The sequence below is a fragment of the Gopherus evgoodei genome, chromosome 8, assembly GCF_007399415.2.
Source record: "Gopherus evgoodei ecotype Sinaloan lineage chromosome 8, rGopEvg1_v1.p, whole genome shotgun sequence".
Classification (NCBI taxonomy): Eukaryota; Metazoa; Chordata; order Testudines; family Testudinidae; genus Gopherus; species Gopherus evgoodei.
This window is the reverse complement of record NC_044329.1, coordinates 92,795,060-92,812,093: the sequence shown is the minus strand read 5'-3', so window position 1 is coordinate 92,812,093 and position 17,034 is coordinate 92,795,060. Positions and strand designations below refer to the sequence as shown.

Here is a 17,034-nt window from a genome sequence, read left to right as displayed (position 1 = left end):
TACTACTACGGAAATATGTATTTCGAGTTTAATCCAGCACTCAATGACATCTGTTAAAAGACTCCTGGTGACCTGAAGAGGCATTAGGCTCAGGCCCTTAGGGCTTGTCTACATCAGAAAGTTGCAGCGCTGGTGAGGGAGTTACAGCGCTGCAACTTTGAAGGTGTACACATCTGCAGGGCATCACCAGCGCTGCAACTCCCTGTTTGCAGCGCTGGCCGTACTCCCGTTTTGTCTCGGGTGTAGAGGATCCAGCGCTGGTAATCCAATGTAGACACTTACCAGCGCTTTTCTTGACCTCCGTGGAATAAGCAGGTATCCCAGCATACCTGAGGATACCTCTCTGGTAATCAAGAAAACTCCTCTGCCCTGTGCTCACCTGACCCCTCCTTTAAATGCCCTGGGAAATTTCAAAAATCACCTTCCTGTTTGCTCAGTCAGGCGTGGAGTGCAATTAATCAATCAATCATTCAGCGACCATGCCTCCACGCAACAAACGAGCCCCAGCATGGACCAATGCAGAGCTGCAGGATCTAATTAGTGTGTGGGGAGATGAGGCTGTTCAAACACAGCTGCGCTCCAGAAGGAGAAACTATGATACCTATGGTCAGATATCACAGTCCATGATGAGAAGGGGCCACGAACGGGACGCCTTGCAATGCAGAGTAAAAATTAAGGAGATGAGGAGTGCATACTGCAAAGCCCGTGAGGGAAACCGACGCTCAGGAGCAGCCCCCACAACCTGCAGGTTTTACAAGGAGCTGGATGCCATTCTTGGGTGTGACCCCACCGTGAATCTTAGGAGCACGATGGAGAGTTCAGAGCAGGGAGAAGTGGGGGATGGTGTAGAGGATGAATACAGTGATGCTACTGGCATTGAGGGGGACACCCCAGAGTCTCAGGACACAGGCAGCCAGGAGCTCTTCTCCAGCCCTGAGGAGACTAGCCAGTCGCAGCAGCTGGAAGCGGACGTTGATGAGGAAGCTGAGGATCGTGCTCGTGGTAAGTAGATTGCAATGCTTTGTGATAGCAGGATTTTCGTTATGGCTGACTGCATGCATGCCTAAACGTGGAATAGCCCATTGATGTGATCTATGACATCTGTGTAATCTGCCTGACTAATCTCTTGAAAAGTTGCAGCTAGATCTTGGGCAATGTGCTTTATCAAGTTTATAGGGAGAGCCACCGTGGTCCCTGTCCCGGTCAGGCTAACTCGTCCGATCCACTGTGCAGCGAGGGGTGGGGGGACCATGGCCGCACATAGGCGAGCTGCATAGGGGCCAGGGCGGTATCCGCATTCCTGTAGAAGACCCTCCCTCTCTTCCTTGGTAACACGCAGCAGTGATATGTCTGGCATTATGAAAGCCTGTGGATAGTTTAGGGATAATTTAGGGCAGGGAGCTAGAATCACGGCTCCCCAGGGCAAGGCGCTCTGTTTCCTCTGTCCCAATCCACCCCCCCCCCCGCCCTTCCCAGCACGTAGGCATCCAGGCGGTGTGCTTTTTCCTCACCCAGCCCCCCTTCCAAGCGTGAACCGTGCCCTGCGGTGTGCTCTGTCCTTCCCCCACCCCCCCTTCCAAGCGGGAACCCTGTCCTACGGGGTGCTTTTTCCTCACCCAGCCCCCCTTCCAAGCAGGAACCAAGGCATCCCACTAACATGGGAGAATTTTAAGCAAAAGTACTCACCCCATTGCTAGACATGTTAGCTTTCTTGACCTCTACAGTGTTATGTGAGGTATGTGAGAGGGATGCTACCAAATGCTATCAAATGTCCTTCAAAAGTTGATAATAAACAATGATGCCCCTGTATATTACATGTCTCTATCTCTATTTTTTCTAGGCAACTCGAGTAATGCAGCTGTATCACCGGCCTCATGTAGATTGCAGAATTTGAGGCGCAATCCTAGGAAATCAAAAGAGGAATTGATCAAGACTGTTCTGAACCACTACAACAGGGAAAGTAGGAAGACTGAGGAATGGAGAAAAACTGTACATGAATGGAGGCTGACTGAAAGCAGGAGACAGGAATTGTCTGCCAAACCAAGTCTTTTGAGTCTCTTGTAGCCATGCAGGCAAATATATACCGTGATAGCCCACAGGCTTCCCAAAGCACTGTTCCTTGTCCCCCTGTGTATCCTCAAAATAGCTTTATGCAGCACCCAGTACCTTATTATCATCAGCTGCCACCAACACCTATAAGATCACCTACTGACCAAGATATGTATAATTCTTACCCAGTGCACTCCACCACCATCATTCTGCAGCAAAGTAATGGTGAGTTGCATCAGACAGTGACAAATGAGTAAAATAGGAAATAGTAAAACCTCTGAATGTACTGTGAGCCACCCATACCCCCTTACATGTTTTTTACTGTATGACAAATAAAAGGTTTTGGTTTGTATTTCTTTCCATATGTTTTATTGGTGATAGAAATGGTAAATTATACACAGCAAGGTAAAGCAAAGCACAACACATGCACCAAACATTACTGCTGGCTCTCAGCATCAAATTGCTCCCTTATAGCATCCCTAATCCTTGAAGCCCTTTCCTGGGCCTCCCTATTAGCCCTGCTCTCTGGCTGAGCAAACTCATTCTCCAAACGTCTAACCTCGGAGGTCCATTCCTCACTGAACCTTTCACCCTTCCCTTCACAAATATTATGGAGGGTGCAGCACGCGGATATAACAGCGGTTATGCTGCTTTCCATCAAATCTAGCTTCCCGAACAGACTGCGCCAGCGAGCTTTCAAACGGCCAAAAGCACGCTCCACAGTCATTCTACAGCGGCTCAACCTGTAGTTGAACCGTTCCTTGCTCCTGTCAAGCTTCCCTGTATATGGTTTCATGAGCCATGGCATTAATGGGTAAGCGGGGTCTCCCAGAATCACGATGGGCATTTCCACGTCCCCTACTGTTATCTTGTGATCTGGGAAAAAGGTCCCGGCCCTAAGCCTCCTGAACAGGGCACTGTTCCTAAATATGTGTGCATCGTGCACCTTTCCAGGCCATCCAGAGTAAATGTCAGTGAAATGCCCACGGTGATCCACAAGCGCTTGCAGAACCACGGAGAAGTACCCCTTGCGATTAATATACTCCGATGCCAGGTAGGGTGGAGAGATAATAGGAATATGCGTCCCATCTACTGCCCCTCCACAGTTAGGGAACCCCATTTCTGCAAAGCCATCTAAAATGTCCTGCACGTTCCCAAGAGTCACAGTTCTTCTTGTCAGTGTTCGATTAATGGCCCTGAAAACTTGCATCAGCACCATTCCAACGGTGGACTTTCCCACTCCGAACTGGTTCGCCACCGATTGGAAACAGTCTGGAGTTGCCAGCTTCCAGATTGCAATAGCCACCCGCTTCTCCACAGAAAGGGCATCTCTAAACCTCGTGTTCATGCGCCGCAGGTTGGGGGCGAGATCATCACAAAGTGCCATGAAAGTGGCTTTCCTCATACGAAAGCTCTGCAGCCACTGCTCGTCATCCCATGATTGCAGGACGATGTGATCCCACCACTCAGTGCTGGTTTCCCGAGCCCAAACGCGCCGGTCCACGGAGCAGAGCACGTCTGTTATTGCCACTAGCAATGTACTGTCTGCACATTGATGCGATTCAGTACCATCGTCCGACTCCTCAATGTCAGTCGCACGCACATTTAGCAGCTTAAGGAATAGATCCACAGCCAGGCGAGATGTGCTGGCAATAGTCATTAGTAAGGTATTCAGTAGCTGAGGATCCATTCTTGAAAGATAATGCAGAAAAAGCGCTGTAGAGTCACAATGCTGCCACAGTGCTCCGCATGTGTACCAAAGCAACGCTGGCCGTTGGAACAGGAACAGGAAGGACAATCACACTTCCTTCCCCTTCCCACAAGCCCCAGCGCCGCTGTGGGACGAGGTGCTCTGTGGGATAGCCGCCCACAATGCATCACTCCCAACAGCGCTGCAGTGTGGCCACATCTAACACTTGCAGCGCTGCTAGCTGTAAGTGTGGACACTCTGCAGCGCTGGCCCTATACAGCTGTACTAATACAGCTATAACAACCAGCGCTGCAAAGTTTTAGATGTAGACATGGCCTTAGAACAAAAATTGCCACAGCTCTTCGAGCACCTTCTGTGTGATGAAATTGTGAAATATCCTTTCAGATGCAATTCTACTCTGAAATCTGACTATGTAAAAAGGGCATCATGGGACTCCACGCTAATTCCCCATCAGACCGGGTCTAACGTTAGGAATTTACTTTGGGATAGCTATATCTCTCAGGGGTAGACATCGCTATACTGACCTAACCCAGTGTAAACCAGCACTAGGTTGATGAAATAATAGTTACTGCCTCTTGGGGAGGTGGATTACTTACACTGACATTGTTTAATTAGCTGGTGGCAACAGCTGATTTCCCTTGTTTTCATTCTCAGCTCTTCCCCTGGAGAGAAGGGTGAAAGGGCTTGAGGGTACCCCACAGGAAGGAATTCCCAAGTGCGCCTTCCGAGCTTTTCAAAGGGTTTTTTGCACTTGGGTGGTGGCAGCATCTATTCATCCCAGGTCAGAGAAAAGCTGTAACCTTGGGAGTTTAATACAAGCCTGGAGTGGCCAGTATTAATTTGGGAGAAGCCCTCCTGTTGGCATAGGTAGTGACTGCACTGAAGCACTACATGGAGCTGCTGCAGCGTTTTAAGTGTAGCTATACCCTCAGTGATTCTAGATGAAATGTGTTCAGTTCACAAGTAAAAAGATGGGAGGAGTTTAACTGCCAGCCATGTAAATTCAACCTCAGATCTGAAGTTGATGCTTGTTCTTTCTGGTTTGTGCATCATCACCAATAATAAAGATTCTGAGAGCCAAATTCTGTTCTCATTGTCTTCAGTGGAGTGGCATAGGTCAGTGGGGTTCTGAGGTCAGAATTTGGCTCTGCAGAGGAAACTAATTAACAATTCCATTGACAATGCATGAACCAGAATAGAATCCAGCTCTCTTTCCCATAGCTCTGCAGGGCTAACAGGAGTAAAAAGTTATAAAAACATGCTTTTGTCAGTGAGCAGATGTGACACTAGGCACATAGAGGCAGCTAATATTCTGAGTCAGAAGGAGCTATTTTTTTCCCCCACAGCCACATTAATTATCCATGCTTTTGGAAGCCCATTGCGACAGGAGCAGATACCAGATCCAGCAGACAAGAAGTCGAACCCCTGCTCAAGGCTCTGGTGACTCACAGCTATACTGGGGCAAGGTAGGGCTCCTGACAGAACAGACGCTAGCCATGTGCTGAACCACACAGGACTTTTTAAGAAGCCCCTTCTTTTCAGTACTCTCTTTCACCACACAGACACATATAATGGCCTTTTGAGACATTGCTTCACCTACACAACAGGAAAGATTAACTACAAGATTCCAAACCCTCTCTCAGTTGCTGAAAACCTGTCCCCGATCTAGATCTAGCTCAGGGGTTCTCAAACTGAGGGTCGGGACCCCTCAGGGAGTTGCGAGGTTACTACATGGGGAGTCGTGAGCTGTCAGCCTCCACCCCAAACCCCGCTTTGCATCCAGCGTTTATAAGGGTGTTAAATACATAAAAATGTGTGTTTATTTATAAGGTGGGGTCACCGTACAAAAATTTGAGAACTACTGATCTAGCTGATATAAACTTTGTGGCCTCTTAAATGTGAGGAATATTATTTTATTCTTTCCCGCATCTAAGATTCACTTTTCCATACCACTGTGATGCTGGTAAACCAAGTGCCAGCTCTGGCCAAGGTTGTAGGCATTAGCTAAGAACTGACAAACTCATAGTTGGAAACCAAACCAGCTGACCCGTATGTTAGTTTTGTTCAAGAAAGGTATTAGTCTGATAAGAATGTATTTAGACTCTATGAAATGCTAGCTGCATGCATTGATCTTACTTACAATGTCTGAATTCCATGCTATAAGGAAATATGTACGTTTTTCTTTATAACTTGGAAAACATATGCTCTGAACTTGTAAATTCAGGCATGGGAATCATCCTCCCCTTCCCCATCCAAGAGGACTATCAATAGTTAAGTAGGCCATTGTAAGACAAAAGCCTTTTTAATTGCCCCATCCACCCAGGGAGAAGTACCTGCAGAAGGTCTCCTCCCATTGGTCTGAATGCTGGAAGAGGGAAATAAATATATCAGGGGTAGCCAAATTGCCGATGGCTGGGGAGCTGCATGAGGCTCTTTTATGGTTAAAGTGTGACTTAAGGAGCAGTCCATGGCCACTCCCCTCCCCCACCTAATAGACTGGGGGAGGGAGTTTGATGCTTCTGTCCTGCGGCGGGATGGTAGGGCTTGGGGCTTCTGCCAGAGAGGACTGGTGCCTGCAGAGAAAGTGGGGGGAAGAGGGGAGGGGAGGCACAATTTAAAGGTTCCCTGCCAACAGCTTGAGTCATGCCTCGCACAGGCATGCCCCGCTCTTACTCTCTGCAGCCCTTCCCTGCAGCTCCCAGGTGTTTGCTGCGGTCTCTCCCCACAGCCGCTCCCAGCTTGCTGGCTCCAGCAGCTGTTGTGCAGGGGGTTGGGCCCTATGGTACCCTGTGACTGAATGGAGCCAGCAAACCCTGGCAAAAATATGAGGAGGAGGAGGCACATGACCCCATGTGCCTACCCACACATCACCTCTGGCTTTTGCCCACTGTGGAGGGGGGGTCTCAGAGTTTCAGCCCCATGGGGCACACTTGTCGGGGTTCAGACTACAGCAGAAGCAGGGCTGAAGCGCAGAGATCCGTCCTCCTCACAGAACTAAAGCCCGGAGCCCTGGCAGAGGCCTCCCACGGGGCTGAAGCCCCGAGACACCCCTCTCCGCAAGGCTAAAGCCCCAAGCCCAAGCAGGTGTGCCCCGGCTCTCAAATTTCTGAAGACTGTCATATGCAGCTTGGAGGGTCTGTACGTTTGGCCACCCCCGAAATATATAGTGGACAAGAAGATTTTTCATTTCTTTGCTGTTTGAACTCACACAGGGCTAGAAACACTAAACTGAAGCCAGAGATCCTTCCCTGGGTTTGCCCTGAAATACACTATGAATTAACAGGTCTCTACAATGCTGTCACTCTTAGGATTTAGGGCTTGGCTACACTTACAAGTTAGAGTGCACTAAAGGAGCCCAGTGCGCTCTAACTCATGACGCGTTCACATTTGCAAGGCACGTAGAGCGCTCTGATTCTGCAGCTAGAGCACGCCTGGTACTCCACCTCAGCAAGTGGAAAAGTGTGTGATGCGCCCCTGCTGGAGTGCCACGGCACCAGTGTGGACGCCCTGGTCTTTCAATGCACTCTGATTGGCCTCCAGAAGTATCCCACACTGCCTGTTCTAGCCACTCTGGTCATCACTTTGAACTCTACTGCCCTGCCCTCAGGTGACCAACCACCAGACTCGCCCTTTAAATTCTCTTGGAATTTTGAAAATCCCTTCCTGTTTGCTCAGCCAGGCGTGGAGTGCACTCAGCAAATCTTTCCAGGTGACCATGTCTCCACATGCCAGGCAATCCCCCAGTATGGAGCAATGGCGAGGTGCTGGACCCATCAATGTTTGGGGCGAGGAAGCTGTCTAGTCCCGGCTGCGCTCTAGCCGCAGGAATTGTAATACCTTCGGGCAGATATCTAGGGACATGATGGAAAGGGGCCATGACCAGGACGCACTGCAGTGCAGGGTTAAAGTGAAGGAGCTGCAGAATGCCTACTGCAAAGCCCATGAGGCAAACTGCCACTCCGATGCTGCCCCACGACCTGTCATTTCTACAAAGAGCTGGATGCGATACTTGGGGGTGACCCCACCTCCACTCCGAGGACCACCATGGACACTTCAGAGCCCAGTGAAACAAGGCAGGAGGAGGAGGAAAGCAGGAGTGAGGGTGCTGAGGTGGAGGAAGACACCCCAGAATCCCTAGATGCATGCAGCCAGGAGCTGTTTTCAAGCCAGCAGGAAGGTCACCAGTCACAGCAGCCAGTGCTTGGGGAAGGACAAGCATCAGAGCAGGTTCTAGGTAAGCAGCTTTTATTTTGGGAAGGAAGTATTTCAGTGCGGGCTCTTGGGGTAGGAGGGTTAGGGCTGCATGCATGCCTACATCCGGAATAGGACATTGATATGCTCTCTCACATCACGGTAATCGGCCTCAGTGATCTCTTCAAAGGTCTCATCCAGAACTTGGGCAATGCGCTTGTGCAGTTTCTTGGGAGAGCCACTGTGTCCTTGTCCCAGTCAGGCTAACAGGTCTGCGCCACTGTGCTGTGAGGGGCGGAGGAACCATTGCTGCACATAGGTAAGCTACATATGGGTCAGGGTGGAAGCCACATTGTAGTAGAAGACCCTCCCTTCCTTCCCAGGTCACTCTCAGCAGCAGGGTCGGCTTTAGGCTGATTCACCCGATTCCCCAGAATCGAGCCCCGCATCTAAGAGGGCCCCATGCCTTAGGCACCTTTTTAATTTCTTTTTACTCACACCGGCAGCGGTCTGCTCTACCGGGGACTTCAGCAGCCCCGCGAACTGGCCGGAGCTCCGGCCAGAGCGCGGCAAGCCCCGCGACCCCACTCTCCTGGCCGGAGTGCGGCGGCCCCGCAATCCCTGCTGGAGCTTCAGTCGGAGGCCGGCAGCCCCGCGGACCTGCTCTTCTGGCCGGCAATCTGAAGTGCTGCTGAAGACTGGAAGCGTCGCCCGGTGAGTACAGGCACTGTCCCCCCCAAGAATCCAGCCCCGCGCTTGCTAAAGCCAGCCCTGCTCAGCAGCGAGATATCTTCCACGACGAACTCCTGTTGAAAATGTGAGGACAGTGTTCATTATTGGTGCCCCCTGCAGCTTTTGGCTCTCCCCAAGGCACAGAAACCCAGAGGGCAGTACACCCCTGAAACAATCAGTCCTCCTTGTCCCTGTGCTTACTCACCATTTTGGGGCTCCCGTGGGTTACATGCGCTCTCTTTTGGATGGGTAAATTATGCTATTGTGTAGATTGTGCTTGCCCTCCTTAAGTACAGGGGAAACATTGCTCTGTCTGGTGTGAACAATGCTGCCTCTGTTAAGTGTTGCATTTTGCCTTTACAGATGCAACCTTGAGATCTCAGTTGTCCATCTTATCACCGGCCAAGAGGCTGCAGAGAATCAGGAAAAGACCACATAGCAGCAAAGATGACATGCTGCATGAAGTAATGCAGCACTCACTTAATGAGAATATAAAAGTGCAGGAGTGGAGGGAGAATGAAAGGAAAATCCACCGGCAGAATGAGGAGCGCTGGCACAAAAGCACAGTGCTCTGGCAGCAAAGCACAGAGCGGCTGATAACCATCGTGGAGCGCCAAGCGGACTCTCTCCAGGCGCTCGCAACCATGCAGGTGGAACACTACCGTGCCCGCCACCCCTGCAACCCTTGTCCCAAAACTCTTTCCCTTGTGCCCCCATGTTACCTCCAACCCACATTCCCCAACATCTGGGTTCTTTCCGCCACCAGCTTCCTCCAACACCTGTAGCTTCACCACCCTTACCGCCTGCACTCAACCCCCATCACCATGCAGAATAGCCATCCTGAAGTGCAGCACTCATTGCACAGCACTCCAGACAGGAAGGCTGAGTATGATAACAAGACATATGCAAATCTGTGATTGTACCATTCCCCAACCCACCCCCTTCCCTCATCCCACACAGCACAGTGTCATGCCCTTTCTGTTTCCCAAGCAGTTATGTTTCTTTTCAATAAATGGATTTTTTGGCTTGAAAACATTCTTTATTATTGCATAAAGTAAAAGATACCTTAGCCCAGGAAATAAACAGGCACTGCAAGTCAGCATAGCAAACACAGATTCCTATTAAAATTGGAACCACTGCACTTCACTCCCGTGCAGGGCACTAGACATTACTGGTGGCTTTCAGCATCAAATTGCTCCCTCAAGGCATCCCTAATCCTTGCAGCCCCACGCTGGGCCCCTCTAATAGCCCTGCTCTCTGGCTGTTCAAATTCAGCCTCCAGGTGTTGAACCTCCGAGTTCCATACCTGAGTGAATCTTTCACCTTTCCCTTCACAAATGTTATGGAGGGTACAGCATGCAGATATAACCGCGGGGATGCTGTCATCGGCCAGGTCCAGTTTCCCATACAGAGAGCATCAGCTGCCCTTTAAATGGCCAAAAACACACTCCACAGTCATTCTGCACTGGCTCAACCTGTTGTTGAACTGCTCTTTGCTGCTGTCAAGGCTCCCTGTGTAGGGTGTCATGAGCCACAGCATTGAAGAGTAAGCAAGGTCTCCAAGGATCACAATGGGCATTTTGACTTCCCTTATGGTGATCTTCTGGTCTGGGAAAAAAGTCCCAGCTTGCAGCTTCCTGAACAGGCCAGTGTTCCGAAAGATGCATGCGTCATGCACCTTTCCGGACCAGCCTGTGTTAATGTCAATGAAACGCCCACGGTGATCCACAAGTGCCTGGAGGACCATAGAGAATACCCCTTCCAAATAATGTACTCTGAGGCTAGATGGGCTGGTGCCAGAATTGGAATATGCATCCCATCTATCGCCCCTCCGCAATTAGGGAAACCCATTTGTGCAAAGCCAGCCACAATGTCATGCACATTACCCAGAGTCACGGTTCTTCCGAGTAGGATGCAATTAATGGCCCTGCAAACTTGCATCAACATGATTCCGACGGTAGACTTTCCCACTCCAAACTGGTTAGCGACTGATCAGTAGCTGCCTGGAGTTGCCAGCTTCCAGACTGCAATAGCCACCCGCTTCTCCACCATCAGGGCAGCTCTCAATCTTGTGTCCCTTCCCCACAGGGTGGGGGCGAGCTCCTCACACAGTCCCATGAAAGTGGCTTTTCTCATCCAAAAGTTCTGCAGCCACTGCTCATCATCCCAGACTTGCAGGATGACATGATCCCACCACTCAGTGCTTGTTTCCCGAGCCCAAAAGCAGCATTCCACAGTGGTGAGCATGTCCTTGAATGCCGCAAGCAATCTCATGTCATATGTGTTACTCGAGTCGATATCATAGTTGGAGTCTTCACTGTCAGTTTAGATGTTAAGGAGTAACTCGATTGCCAAATGTGACGTGCTGGCAAGACTTGTCAGCATATTCCTTAGCAGTTTGGGCACCGTTCCTGCAGACCGAAAAAGGAAGACAGAGCGCGCAACACAAAAAAACATTGAAAGATGGTGCCAAATGTGGATGGAAGCAGAGGGATTGCTGGGATGCAAAGCAATGCATCACGGGGCACTGGGACAGGACCCAGAATGCCCTGTACCTCTGGCCCCTTACCACAAGCCACAGAGCCAGAATGGGAAGAGGTGCTCTGTGGGATAGCTGCCCATAATGCACTGCTATGAATGCCGCTGCAAGTGCTGCAAATGTGGCCACACCAGTGCTCTTGAAGGTGTCAGTGTGGACAGACTGCAGCGCTTTCCCTACTGTGCTCTATGAAAGTTGGTTTAAACCACAGTCCTCTACATTTGCAAGTGTAGCCATGCCCTTAGATTGCAACTCATTGAGTGCACATATTTGCTTGCTTTAACCTGTAAATAACTTTCTTATTTATGTTTCCTAGTTAATAAATCTTAAGCTAATTTGTTACTGTATTGGCTACAGGCATTGTCTTCATGTAAGATTTACAGTACCAATTGATCTGAGGTAAGTGACTGGCACCAGAAGCAACCTGAATATTTTGTGATTTTTGGTGAAAATGACCTTTTATCACTAAGTCCAGCTTAGAGAGTCTAAGGGGACTGTCTGTGATTCCATGGTAAGACTTTTATAGTGATCCATTAGTTCACATTTGTCACTGGCTTGGTGAAATCTAATTATAGAATTTACCTCTAGCTTGGGGTATCTGTCCTGGTTTTGAAAGTCTGCCCTGAGGTAGGCACTCATGGTCATGAGCCACTTTAGACAGCGTGACAACCACATTCCAACAATGACAGACAGTATCTTTACCATGAGACCAACTCTTCCTCGTGTGTTTCTGTGAGAACTGAGATCATGTGAGGGACCTGAGCTAACAGTCCCCTCCTGATATAAGCAGGAGACAAGGGCTAGTGACAGGCATTCTCAGTGAGATCCTTGGCTATCCAATTTGCTCCCTCTCCTGCCTAGAGCCCAGACAAACTTCTAGATCCACCTGTTTTCCCATGCTTTTTCTGGAGAGCGATGGGATGGGATGATTAGGTGCTGACTGAGGGGCAGTGGAGACTGGGTTGGGAGAAGTCAACTAAGGTCTGGAAGATATTATTGTAGTTCTGTGTTTTTTCTCTTGTATGATTTACAGGCCAGGTTGAGTGCTCCGTGTTAATATTTTATTGGAACTGTTTTATATAAACATGATGTGCCTAGAACCTAAGATAGCTGCAGTGAAAAATATGAATAAAAAATAAATCATCCATGGCCAATGCAGATATCACATCCTCCAGTCTTTAGATGGTTTGTGGACATGGCCTAACACCCCACAGCTTATTTCACAAAGGGCTCCACAAAATCTAAGGAACATGTGATTTGGTATCAGATCCTCACATGGTATAAACCACTATAGTTCAAGTATCAGAGGGGTAGCCGTGTTAGTCTGAATCTGTAAAAGCAGCAAAGGATCCTGTGGCACCTTATAGACTAACAGATATTTTGAAGCATGTCATGCATCTGCCGAAGTGGGTATTCACCCACGAAAGCTCATGCTTCAAAAGGTCTGTTAGTCTATAAGGTGCTACAGGATCCTTTGCTGCTTTCGCTATAGCTCAATTATCGCCAATATCAAACTATGTCAAATTACACCAGCTAAGGATCTGGCTTTTAATTTCTTCCACAACTACTCTCATATCTTCAGGCCAATTCAGTGAACTCCCTATGTTCTCTCATATCTTTTGGCATCTACAATATGCTTTCTAGCATCTCTTATCAATTCCAGTCATTTCACTGAGCTACCATAGCACGTCTCAAACCTTTAGCTTCCTTTGCTCTTCTCTCAGCATTTAAGTGGTCAAAAGCAAATATTTTTGTCAAACTTGTCTGGAATTGGTTGAGCCTGATTTGGAATTACAGAAGCCCCCAAAAATGCTGTGGTTTTGGATCAGCCTTTTAGCTCTTTTAAGTAAACAAACAAAACCCCACTTTAATTTAGACACACAAGTTCCAGGCCATTATTGCCAGAATGCAGATGAAAGGCTTTGGGGTATTAAAGAACAAAATCTAAATAAGAATCAGCAGAATTCAGCAGAATTAAGAGTGGGGCTCTGCCTGCCTTTGATATGACATTCCAATAGACTGTTCCGGTTTCACCCAGAGTCCAATGCATATGAGCAGGTTTCTAAATAAAGTGGAGAAAAAATTCCACTCACCAGTCTGGCTGTTCTTTAAAATGACAGTGTTGGGGGGGTTAAAGTTGGTGAGCAAATTTGAAATCCATATTAAAGTGAGCAATTGCATAAAACTCTTCCTCAATGCTGGTACAGTTCATTGCACATAGTTTCATATCACTAGTCCATCTATGCTAAATACTCAAAGTAAAGATAGAAAGGTTTCAAAATAAATAGCTTAAAGTAACAAATACAAACTCTGCATCCTTCCAGAAAATCTGTTTATTCTTGCTTCAGTCAGCCTCCTTTCAGTATTCATTAAGGCAAGGATGCTCTATGCTAATTCAACAATAAATACTGAAAGTCTAGACTTCAGCTGAAGGAATAACATAAATCCACTTGAATGTCCTTGCTCTTAATTAAGATACTTGCCATCCACACCTGGTTGCCTTTTGGAACAGTAAATTAATAACCAGTGTTTATCAAGAGAATACAAACATTCCTTTAAATACTTGCTCTTTGCCTTCCTTGCACTTTATCTTTCACAAGATAGTTATTTATCGTTTGGTTTGAACCCCTGTGTTCAGTTTTCAGCAGGGTAATACCAGTCTAACATCAGCTTAAGCATGTGGAAAAGTAATCTATATTAATGGACTATATTCTCATTATGAATATGAACCCCATCTAGTGGTCAAAATATATTTATATAAAATAAGGCAGGCCAGCGCACACGACAATACTAAAAAGAATACTCAAAAACTAAATTTCAAAAGCCTCTAAACTTAAACAGAACAATCCACCAGTGAATTCAAATGCAATGTTAGAATTTTACAGATAGCGTGTCTTTCAAAAAGGAAGCCTAAAGCTTAATTATGGAGGATGAAAAGTGATTTTTGCATGTGAATTATGATACAGTACTCAGTACAGGCAAATGCACAAATACATCAGGACAAACTAAAGTACTATAGATCTTATGTCTCTAGGAAAGGGATGTTGGCCAAATTTTCAAAAAAAAAAGGCATCTAATGTTTGGCTCCTAAATACATATTTAGGCACCTAAATCAGTGGCCTGATTTTCAAAAGTGCTGAGCACCCAGGAACTCCCACTGACTTCAAGGCATTTTTGTGCTTTTAGCCTCCTCAAATTGTTGGGGGGCTTTTTTTTTTTTTTTTTTTTTTTTTTAATTTTCTGGTCCTTTTTGCATAAACAAAAGGCAACAATACCCAAAGTTCAAAGGTGCAAACAATTTAACTATTGTGGTGAACTTTTAGCAAGCATAATTTTAGGTGTTTTTCTTAGTGTTTCCCTTCCCAGCTCTAACACCACAAAGTCTTGCCTGTGTTCCTGTTCCCATTCCCACTCCCCTTAGCAAAACAATTTTAATTTCCCCACCCGTTCCCATTTCCCGCTTTCTTCCTAATTAACTGCAAACTATATAGTAAAACTCATGTTTTGCTTAGCTATACCTTAACCAATTATTTTACTAAAATTTAACTAACCAATCCTAACATATTGTAACATAATTATTTAACCAATTATATTCCACCACCTTAATTGGTTTACACTCAACAAAATTAATTATACAGCAAACAAAAACAATCACAAAACCAAACAACAATTATACAAACAATAAAAAAGTAAACCTACAGTAATAATACAAAATAAAATTTTTACACTCCAGCTATTAATAAGTAAGTTCTTGCCAAACAAAATGCTATCAAACTAAGTTTTCTTTAAATCTTTTAGGCTCTTCCCTTTCTCTAAAGGTAATAAATCAAATCACCATTCTAACAAGGGCAAATTGTCTTATTTCAATGTAACTAGTTTAAAATATAAAAATGTAACCGTTTACTTCCCAGCTTATGGCTGCTTCTGCTGCTTAGCCAAAGGCCTTACTTAGCTTAAAAAAAGGGCCTTTAACTATCACGGTTAAAAAAAGGCCCTTACACCGGCAAACAGTAATTTTAATTCTTTCTTTTATACCTCTATAACTAGCTAAGTAATAAAAATACACCTAAATTCTTAAAGTACAGGCCTTTGCAAACAGGCCTAAATATCTATATCCTAACACAAATACATTCTGCTCGCTCAGAGTGAATTTCTGTCACTCCCTCCCCCTTCAATCATCTATGCAGTTCCCCTGTGCAGTGAGCCAGGAAATAGAGAGGCCATACCAGGGGCTGTTGTGTAGACTATGGAGTTGATTGCCATAGCAGTCTACTTATCGTAACACATATGAAGGAGAAAGGGTGGTGGCTGGACCAGGGGAGAAGTGAACAGTAGGTCTGCAAAATGCCCACAGCCACTGATCACAAATCCTGGTGCAGAAAGGCCCCACCCTTCTCCTGGCCTTCCAGCTCTGAGGAGTCACTACCCCTACAGTGCTAAACTCCCCTGGTCCTTTCACTCAGGATACATCTGCACTGCAAACGAAGGTGTGATTGCAGCACTGGAAGGCTCACTTGGGCAAGTTTTAATCTAGCTGGCGTGGATAACAATGGTAGTGAGGACAGGGCAGCACAGGTCATTCAGTCCAATACAAGCCCACTGTGGACTCTGGTATGTACTCAGGTTGCTGACGCTCACCAGGATCCGTGACCCTATGTTGTCACTGCTACTGTTAGCTATGCTTACTAGGTTAAACTAGCATGACTATGTTAACCTCATACCTTCAGCATAGGTTTCTACATCTTTAGCTATTCGCTGGTGGTAACAGTAGGATTTTATACTCTATGTGGGCCAGCCAGTAGAGGGAGATACAATCTCATATATTTAGATGAAGATTGTAGCGGGATCCTTCACATTGCCACTAGGGTGGTTTCAAAAACTTCCACAAGCATTTCTCCTCTTAATAAATTAATAACAATAGCACAGACTATTACATGCATTTCCAATGTAAAACAGAGTCTATAGAGCTATAATAATTTAAAATAAAAAGTCTTCAAAATGATTGTTATTGCTAATAATATTTTAATATTATAAAAAAATTATTTTACTCTCAAACTGTTTCTTCCACCTATTTTGGGAAAGTTATATTCAGCAGTGTATTAGTCATTGCTTAATTATCTTTAAGAAGTCTTATTAATATGCATGTATGAAGATCTATCTGGCAGGAATGCATTTTAATGATGTCGCTGAAAGGCAACAAGCTATAATTTCAAGAAGAGTGTTATGTCATGACTAAACAATGGCAAACTCATTAAAGCAGCCCAGAAATAGTGTGCTGGGTGGAAGTAAAAATTCAAATCCATTTTAATATTTTAATTACAATCTTAATTAGAAAATGTTTAGACATCTTGCCTGCATAGTTAGAAAAATCAAATTATTTAGAAATATCCCTGCTGGTAAAAGTATTTAAAAATGTAGACTACAGCTTCCAGTCCCATTATGGGCAGCCTGTGTAAAACCCAAATATGAAAGGAACAGTTGGAAACTAAACATTAATTAGTCTCAATCAAACTTAGAATTTTTAAGTAATTAAAACACAAGGCCTACAATCTCAGCAGAAAATAACTAGAAGCTCCAGTGCATAGGCTGTAATGTTCAATATAAGTAAATAACAGTCTACACTTTAATATCAAGGACAGCAGTGGTTTTCAATCTTTTTTCATTTACAAACCCCCAAAAATGTTACATGGAGGTGCAAACCTTATGGAAATCTTAGACATAGTCTGTGGACCCCCAGAGGTCCATGGACCACAGGCTGAAACCCACTTATATACATCACATGTAACGGCATCTATTTTTTGTACCCACTATG

General features: G+C 46.1%; 1 protein-coding gene across 1 annotated transcript in view; it reads right to left on the bottom strand.

Moving 5' to 3' along the window:
- LOC115655863 (protein wntless homolog) overlaps positions 1-17,034 on the bottom strand; it is a 143,599-nt gene that overhangs the window by 124,998 nt on the left and 1,567 nt on the right. The gene's annotated exons all lie outside the window — the stretch shown is intronic.